We start from the raw sequence: 9982 nt of genomic DNA, 5'->3' as shown, positions 1-9982 counted from the left end.
TTTTCTTGATGGTACAGTGCCAGAGATGATTTCCTTATGCCTGTGTTTGCAGGCTCATTTCCACTGCTGTCCTAGCTCTAGACAAGACAGTCTCGTGTCCTCCAGCAGAACCCAGCATGGCATAGTATCTCTTTGCACGTGCACTGCGGTTTCATACAGCAGATGCCATTACATGTACTTAAAAACCTCCTTCCGTAGATACTGTAAGTCCAGTGTTTTAGTAAAAAAACAAAGGAGAAAAAGGGGAAGAATACTGTACTTACAGAAGGAAAATGAAACATGGCATCATCTGCACTACAGTGTCCCAGGGCCAGAGTGCAGTTGAATGATGGACCTTTCTAGAAGCCAACTGTCATGTAAATATCCCAACCGTACACAAGAAAAAGAAATGGTTCTACCCAGCTATTCAGAAATGTTCTTCACTGCACTCACACCTGCCAATAAAAAAGTCATTTGTAGAGTATTGATTGTGCTAATTAAGATACAGTACATCAGAGAGTAAGAGAACTTCTGGAGATTGGGGGGTACCAAACAAAGATCCCACATATATCCACATATATCTAGAATACGTTCATGTAAGTGCACCCCCAAAATGTGTAAACACGTGCCCATTACTCTGGACATACAGAGCTGACCTTCCTTAGGTGGAGTAGTACAGGACCTGTGAGTTAACTTGAAATGAATAAGCCAGTGCGCTAAAATTACAAATGATCTATAAATACGACCCCAGATCTCCTCCCAGTCTGGTATAACGTTCCACTTAATCAGCTCTACATTCCATACTGATACCGGGAGGGGCTTGGTATTGTGAGTCTTAAGTGTATTGTACAGTATGTAAACAGTTCTTGTTCTTTTTATCTACATTTTCAATACATTTGAATGTATTGAGGAAAGTCAGAGCTTCCCAAAAAACAGGTGATATACAAGAGATGTCGCCATAAAATAATAGGATAGGACCCTCTGGTATTCCCATACGGAAGATGTTTAAAATAAATGTGTATTCCATAGGGACTAAAAATGCTGATCTTTAACAAAATAGTATTATTATTTACTACAATATTATCACTTTTTTAATTGTTTCATAAAGTGTATATTTTTGTGTGCATGATTTTGCATGTACTTGAAGTAGTCGAATGTACTTGCAAGACTTCGAAATGGAAAGTTCTGTCTGTGTCTTCTGTATGGATAATATTTTTCTCTAGAAAGGAGCTGCAAAGGTTTGCACAGATGAATACTTTCTTAGGGCCCTTCTGCATCATATCGTATGTATTCCATTTGCATCTTGCTTGCAAAGATGCAAAATAAATGCCATGTATTAAGTCAGGGATTAGATGTTTCTCTCTGTTCTGTGCTTACGTTAATCTTTGATGAATGCACTTTGATCTATTATTTATGGTATTACTCGTAATATTAATATGAAATTTTCATCACAGATCGTACATGTCTGACCTATTGCCATACAACTGTTCCTGCTGGCCATATTGTAGCTCCCTTACAAGAAGGCTAACCCTAAAGCGTTGTGCACTGCAAATTGCACAGGTACTGTTGCATTTTAATGAGGTCGGCTGTAGCCAGAGGCTGTGCCTGTTTCTCTATTTTTGTAGCTGTGAATTGAGAGTACAATTTTTTTTTCAAATTTGACTAATTTTAGATGAACAAATTATCATAACAGCACATGTGTGGGGGCACCTTTAAAAGGCAAAATAATATGCAAAATAATTATGATATTAATCACAATCTTGGTGCTTTTCCATATTCCAGCACTAAGAAGTACAGCTCATTATACCATTTATAATTCAGCACATCAGCAACAAGGCATCCTTCTAACTGCAGGGTAATGGCATGTTACCCAACAGGCAGAGTCTGGGATAATTAACTGTGAGCTATTCAAAAATTAACGATGAAGAACGAAAACAGAAGTAAAATCCTTTGCTTGTGGGCTGTAAAGAACTGAGGGAGCTCTTACTTTTCATTCCTTTGTTTTTTTCTCTTCAAGATCGATTGTGGAACACAAGCCAGAAGACACAAGTCGAAACTAAAGGGAGAATTTTTATTTTTGAGAGCTAGAGAAACATCTTTACGGTTATGGGAGCATGGAACAAGGTATCCAGACATGTTGCTGAAGCTGAAACCCTAGCTTCTTTCAAGAAATGGATGGGTGATATCCACTGATCAATTGAGCTACAACATAAGCAAGATGGACTGCATGCCCTCATTTATAACTTTTCTTATGTTCTTAAGTACTTGGTTCCAGCACAACTGTCAACTGGGTGAATGACTCATCTGTTTTTTAGACATTATATGGTAATAACAAATCTGTGCACAGGAAGGTCGATCTGTTGTGACAACTCACTCAGAAAGTGCCATCACCTTCTATACACACAAAAAGGAAAGGCAGGAACAATGTTTGGAGTAGAGTAACGTAACTTAATTATATCATCCATCCAGTGAATCCTTCATGCATTTATTCAATTTCTGCAATGCTTTATGCCTTATTAATGCCACCCACAATAAATGTATTTTTTTTTATTTTCTAGTAATTTTCAATGGTATGTAGTTTTTGTGTTACACAAATGAACAGAAGACTATACCATAGTCGGTCACAGTCCCAGGAGGCACTATTGTCATGCTGAGTGATCCAGCAGTGGTCTAAGGACTCATCAGCTGTGAAGGTTATTACAGCTGGTCTTTGCACATTATACACACAGTATTAAATTATTCTGATGTCATTACCATTTGAAGATGATCTGCACTGTGACATTATTGCAGTGTCTAATTAATTGCTTGTTCTTAAGTTTCTTGTTCTGCTGTTTCAGAAATTCTGTAGAAGGACCTTCACTCTTTTCATGTGATTTTAAATAGAGTTATTCAAGACGATTCTGCCATCTCACTCATTTTTCTGACACAGTGCCCCAGTAAGAGACTTCACAGACAAGTGAAAGCCAATGAGCTAAGGCTGATCTGATGCCATTGCACCACTGTTCCACAGCACAACTTACTTCTTCTCAAGCTGCTGTGGAAATCTGAGGAACTGCTGAAGGGTTTCTATCTGTTGAACATCCTATCATCTTGAGGCAGTTAAGCCTGCTGCAGATGGGCTTGTAACTATGTTTAGTGCCTCTGACAGCACACCCCCTTAAGTATTGTTACAAATGGGGGGTTACGAAACTGGTGAAAATTAGGATTTGACCGAGAGGTTTAGTCAATAACTGAATTAACTGTTCATGACCCCTTACTTGTAAGTGGAGTAATATACCCGAGCGGCTGGTATAATTAGAGGTACATGAATTCTTTGTCCTCTGGCACAGCTTTGGTGAGAGGAGTAATAATCCAGGCACACTTGGTTAAACAAATATTAATTACAATGACAAGATACAAGCTACGCTACACATCACGAAAATATAAGATAAGATCACATTATTAGCCATATACAATTTCTTGGATTAGGAATTCATATTTTTGCTTACCCCAGCTTGCTCTCCATGAAACACAGACAGGGAGAGACGCTTGGGGTCAGAGCACAGTTTCAGCCATTGTACAGTTCTCCTGGAGCAGTTTGGGATAAGGGCCTTGCTCAGGGACCCAACGGAGTAGGATTCCTCTGCCAGCTGTGGGATTTTAACCAGCAACCTTCCAGCCACAGGCATAGATCCTTAGCCACAGTGCCACCACTCCACCCAACACACAAGTTATTCTATGTACAGTATTTACAAACAAGGCATTTCAGAGGCCTAACATTCTGGTAATCCAGAAAACCCCAGATTGCTACTAAGCATTAATAACTCTTAATGCCTACAAAGGCCAAACAGCCATATCACCCTACAACTCACAACTGGCAACCCACTGAAGCTAAGCAGGTGTGAGCCTGGTCAGTACCTGGATGGGAGACCTCCTGGGAAAAACTAAGGTTGCTGCTGGAAGAGGTGTTAGTGGGGCCAGCAGAGGGCGCTCACCCTGCAGTCCATGTGGGTCCTAATGTCCCAGTATAGTGACGGGGACACTATACCGTAAAAAACAGGTGCTGTCCTTCAGATGAGACGTAAAACCGAGGTCCTGACTCATTAAAAATCCAAGGGCATTTCTCGAAAAGAGTAGGGGTGTAACCCCGGCGTCCTGGCCACATTTCCCATCGGCCCTTACCAATCATGGCCTCCTAATAATCCCCATCTATGAATTGTTAGTTTAATTACTCTGCTCTCCTCCCCACTGATAGCTGATGTGTGGTGAGCGTTCTGGCACACTATGGCTGCCGTCGCATCATCCAGGTGGATGCTGCACATTGGTGGTGGTAGAGGGGAGTCCCCATTACCTGTAAAGCGCTTTGAGTGGAGTGTCCAGAAAAGTGCTATATAAGTGTAAGAAATTATTATTATTATTATTACAAGTGATGAGCTGCCTTCTATCTAAATACAATGCAACCTGCAGTTAAATCTCTGTCTCTGCACCACAGATGCCACAGAATAAATGGGTCCATAAAAATGCACTCTAAACAGGAAAGATGTTTCTAACTGAGGTATCTTTTACCCAGGAAACCCAGGTTTCCTAAAAACATAGAATGGCACGCTCCCTAGTAAGGTTCAAATACTTAGCTCCAGTCAGGTGTGGTTTGGATGATCATGAAGTAGGGGCTCTCACCTGGTGCAAGCTTCAAGTTCCAACTCCTCCTTCGTCTTCTTTTTTCCCTGCTTCTTCTCTTCTTCCCTCTCTACTCTGTGCTTTCAATGTGATCTTATATTGTGTTTGTCTGTACTGCTCCTTGACACTAAGGTTGTCACCACTATACACAACTTTCTTCTATTCTTAATTTTTGTAATAAAATCTTATTTTGATGTTAATAAAAGAACCAAGGTGTGGTGTGGTGTGATTGTGATTGGTGTGAATATTCTTGAGTCATTTCATGATGGAAGAACATGTGAAAAGCAAGAATGTTCAGGTCTCATGATTTTAATCATGTGCCCCTGGAGGTCTATTTATTTCTGACTACTTAAGCTCAAGGGTTTACCAAGGTAAGCCATCTGTAATTCATTTAAATGTTCAAACTGCATGCAATCTAATTGGCTTTTGTTCCTGGTTATCAAAACCATTCTGAGGTCCCATTTGCCAAACAGACCACTACTGAGTGGAAGTACTGCAGTGTGAGATATTCATGTGAAATGTTTTCTTGTTCATAATTGTGGAGAAAGGATGAATTAGTGGCAAAGATAAAAAACATGGGGACTGTATGACCTTGAAAAAGTGAAGCAAGTGCTGTGGGCGATAGCAATACAATTTGCTCTTGGAAAGCATGTAATATATACATATCACATGGAAAACATATACAGTAATATAATATCATATGAACTTACCTGTGGAACTATAGTATAACAGTCTCTATGAGTCTTTGTGTTCTCCTGCTATCACTGGATTCTTAGGGTCCAAGAAAAATGGGGTTCCAGGATGTATGGAAATGGTGACAAAGAGACGCAACCACTAAAGTACCATTTAAAAGGCTGTTGTAATTGAAACAATTACCACATTTTTACAGTAAAAATAAATTAAAAGTTTCCTGCTGTGTGAAGTATCCCTTACTTTACACTTGTGGTTAGACAGAGAATAAAAAAAAAATCATCTTAGCACTTTACTTTGAAAAACATGGTGGCAAAGAAAATTAATCACAGAAATTCCTTTAAGACCAAGCTAAATAAAGTATTCAGAGAGTGACAAACATTGTCACTTTAGTTTTAAATCAAGCACGCCTTCGGGTTTCATTAATTCCGCTGTTAATTGTAAGCCAAGAGTTGAATTTCAGAGACAGATGTTCCCCTCAAAGCATGTTTTTGAATTTTTAATAATTTCTTTAAAAAACGACTTTAATACGGCTAGCAAGAGAGTTGGATGCTGCTTCTGGAATAAAACCCCATTAATGCAGGAAGCGGTTAGGGACTCTTATTGAACATCTCAGCGCAATTATTTAGAGAACACATTTTTGCAAGTGTGGCAAAGTCAGCAAAAGTTCTAGCAACAGATGCCAGGCTGCCAGACTGAGTACAACATGCAGCGAAGACAATGAAGGAGTTCTCTTTGGGGGCTGTGTGTAGTGCACTCACTCTCAAAGTTTTTGTAGGATTAACAGGGTTAGTAGGATTTTAATGGCATGAAACTCTTCACCGGTAATAGGATTGTTGTCAAAATATGATCAAATCAGTAAAAACTATTCACAACCTTCTTTAATAACACATACTTCCTGTTAATTCAGTACTTGTTTCATTACATGTTGGAAGGGTTTGCACTTTTTTCTGGACTTACAGAGAGAAAAAAGAGCTCTATCATTCATCTCAAATTGTCATAACCACAAACTCAAACAAAAAGTGAAAAGAGGAAAGGCTAGGCTAAGATAAGCTTGACCTCCATAAAGACACTTTATGTCTTTAGGTCTTAACCAGAAATAGTTGGTTTGAGCCCAGGCTGTTTCATTAGCCAAGACCAGGGATTGCTTTGTACAGTAGTTTAATGTATATGGATATATGATTGGTCAAGCATCACCAGTACTGTGTGGGTTTTAGTCCACCATATTTGCCTGGCACCTGTAAAATTGCAGTGGCAGATGGGCCACATCATGAAAAGGATGCCATTAGGCCCATCTAGCCTTCGGTAGTTAGTATCTAAATAATCCAAGGATCTCACCGAAAGAATCCAGGTTTAGTATCGGCTTCAGCGACATGGCTAGGCAGATTATTCCATGCTCTTACTATCCTTTCTGCTTCAACTGGGTTCAACTTGTGCAACCTTTTTGAAGATAAATCTGTGGTATGGAAAATGATAAATGTTTTTGTGGAAAATTAGAATGACCTGTACCTCCCAATCCATGGGATCAAAGAGATAAATAAGATTTGATCAGGTGTTGGTGATTTCATATTTAGACTGTTTCTCTACTTATTCTTTGCTAATTCTTTTACAGCATGTTATTATGACCTTGGGTTAAAACTTGTGAAGCTTACAGTCCCACAACTCATGTAATATTCTTGTTTTATGATGACTCACTTGTAGCAATTAGGTTTTTGCCTGTAAGCCTGAATTAGAAAGCTAATAAACAGAAATTATGATAAAAGAAGAGGAGAACAAAACAGAACCTTTGCCTCTGTTATAGGGGGCCTGTTGATTTGTGAGCAAATAGTGTGGAATGCTTGTAAATTAACATGCATTTAGTGTTGAACACCAGTCACGAAAGTAACAATATATACAGTATACTGTTCTTTACACAGGAATCATGGGGATCTCATTAATGGAGCACTTAATTTGGCTTTCCATTTTTATCTTCTCTGCGCCTGAAGGCTGCTGAGAATCATGAGTGTTCACACCAGAGGGCTGTGCCTTTACATGTGTCAGAGTTAGAGGTGCAAAGTAAGAGAGGCTTGCTCTTTTCAGCAAAGCCAGTTTAACCTTTTACTGTACGCCTTGCCTCCAACCAAGTGAACAGGTGTTTTTTGCTAATGTGTCAAGATGTGCAGTCAGCCTGTCAGCTTCATTTAAGCTACAAGCACAAAATACATCGATACAATGACAGAGAAAATTCCATCTGCAACATTTTGTCGCAGCTTTAACTCAATGCTCCCTGTGCTGGTTTTCACATATGTAACATATTGTACTGTGTAACTGTGTTAGAAAACAGGCAATAATTTTCAGCGTCACGTAGTTACCTTCGAAGGCCCAGGGTGATCCACGTCTACGTACTGTAGTTATTTCTAACTGACACTTCGGAAAACAGCAAGTTATGAAGATCCATTATCTCTTGTCCTTGTTTTGTGTGTACTTATTTTAAAAGCAGTGAAGTATTTTATGAGGCAAGAAACAATATTATTATATTATTATTATATTTTACAATATACAAGGATATTTGAAAACACAATTAACAGCATTTTTCAGCATATGCATGCCAAGGCAGCTACCAACCTGAACTACTTCAGCTTATATCTGCTGCGACCCACTATGCCTTCCTCCAAATCTTTTTCTAGATCTCTTCATCATTCCTTCTCTTCCTCCCTGGGCTACTTCACCCCCTCTCTTACTAAACCAGGATTCCGTCTCTTTGCAGCAATCTGTTCCAAGACCAGGCTTTCTAACCACCTTCTATTCCTTTACAGATGTCGTCGACATAATATCATTCCTAAAGGATTTTGCCTGAAATGTAACACTTTTTCTTTTGACTCTGATACCATCCAGAGTAATACTCAGAGACTTTTACAACAATTTTCTAGGAAACTAATGGTTTCTACCATTTTCTCACAAAAATAACACATTATCCTTTTCGACAACAACAAAGAGGCTAAGGAATTTCTATGGATGACAGATCCACATCATCTTCCCTTTATAACTAACCTCATTGGATCTCTCAACTTCAAACTCTAGCAGTTTCTCACTACAGAGAAGGATAAAAAACTCACGTCATCTTCTACAGAGGAAAACCATCAACACCCCTACCACCTCCACCAATCCTAACCTTGTTGTCACTATACCTTCTGACCTTTCCTTTTCACAGGATGAGCAATCCTTCCTGAGCAAAGACCTCAGTTTTGTACCAGTTCCCAGGAAGCTGGACATCTCCCAGACCCAAGTCGACCTCAACTGCTTTTACTGCAGGATCCAGCTCAGAGCACATTGTGCTGACATTTCCTCCTCACAGGCAGCTGACAACAATCTGGTTATTGATGTCATTAACAATATTAATCCTAAACAGAGCTGTTGGACTTCCCCCTCCAGCTGTTTTCCACCAGTCGATTATTTCATTAACCAATGCACCAGTCAAGCTCCCAAGACACTCTCTGTACCCTGTAAACACAGGTCTAACCTAACCCAAGGAGAAATTAAGGCCCTCCAGTCTCTCTGCAACAGGGATGATATCGTCATCAAACCAGCAGACAAAGGAAAAGCTGTTGTGGTGTGGCATAAGGACCTATATATTTTTGAAGCCTCTAGACAACTAATTGACACTTCTGCCTACCTCCCTCTCCAACAGGACCCTGCCACTGACTACGATAAGAAAGTGGTATCCAACATCTTCCTCAGGAGGCGAACCGGCTCATCATTGAACATTTTACCTTTTCCCCAAAATCCACAAACCAGGCACCCCTGGATGCCCCATCGTATCAGCATGCAACTGTCCAGCTACTTACATCTCGGCCTTTCTCAACAGCCTTATGAAACCACTGGTGTCCTTAAAACATCAAGGACACCAACCACGCGCTCAAACTTTTTAATGATTTCCAATTTCAGGGCCCCGATTGCTACATTTGTACCATGGAATCACATCTCTTTACTCTGTCATTCCCCATAATCACGGTCTTACAGCCCTCAAACACATGCTGGACAAACGCAGTTGCCGAGTCAATCTCAGTATTCAAATCCAGACTAAAGACCTATTACTTCAGCCTAGCCTACTCACACCTTACATTATAGCTTGCTGCATCGATGGCTGCTGATGCTGCTGTACATGCCATCGTGTGTCTCTATGTTGGCCCACCAGGTAGATACATCTGTTCTGACGAAACTATTCAATTCTTCTCCCCACATGTCCAGTTGGCTCCCGGGCTGGGCACCATCTAAGTTGGTTGCTGCTTCTCTGCCATGGATCCAAGAGAGACATCATAGATAAAGCTATTGTGTAGGAGGAATGTACTGGTCTACAGAGATCTGCATGGAGTGCTAACACACAGAAGACATAATGGATGGATGGATTAATACCCTCATTCATTTATTTCCTTTTTTAAAAATTATATAACGTTAGCATGCCCAAAGGAGTTGGGCAACCAGCTGACCTTGGACCCCTAGAGGTTTTTTTTCTCTTTACTAAGGAGTTTTTGGTTCCTCTCCTCCATTGTCTTCTGGTCTTCTGTTTTGTATTGACAAAATGTAGGGTCACTTGCATTGTTAAGTGCCTTGGGGCAACCTTATTGTGAAGGCACTAGATAAAAATAAATTGAATTGAATTGAATTGAAATGCACAGTG

The 9982-nt window shown here is 40.0% G+C and overlaps 1 pseudogene; it reads left to right on the top strand.

Moving 5' to 3' along the window:
* Positions 1–7965: 7965 nt before the first annotated feature.
* On the top strand, positions 7966–9579 carry LOC148645098 (uncharacterized; annotated as a pseudogene).
* Positions 9580–9982: the final 403 nt, after the last annotated feature.

Source organism: Lepisosteus platostomus, chromosome 19 (assembly GCF_059453375.1).
Source record: "Lepisosteus platostomus isolate fLepPlt1 chromosome 19, fLepPlt1.hap1, whole genome shotgun sequence".
Classification (NCBI taxonomy): domain Eukaryota; kingdom Metazoa; phylum Chordata; class Actinopteri; order Semionotiformes; family Lepisosteidae; genus Lepisosteus; species Lepisosteus platostomus.
The sequence above is the reverse complement of the archived record's forward strand: the minus strand, read 5'-3'. Positions and strand labels throughout refer to the sequence as shown.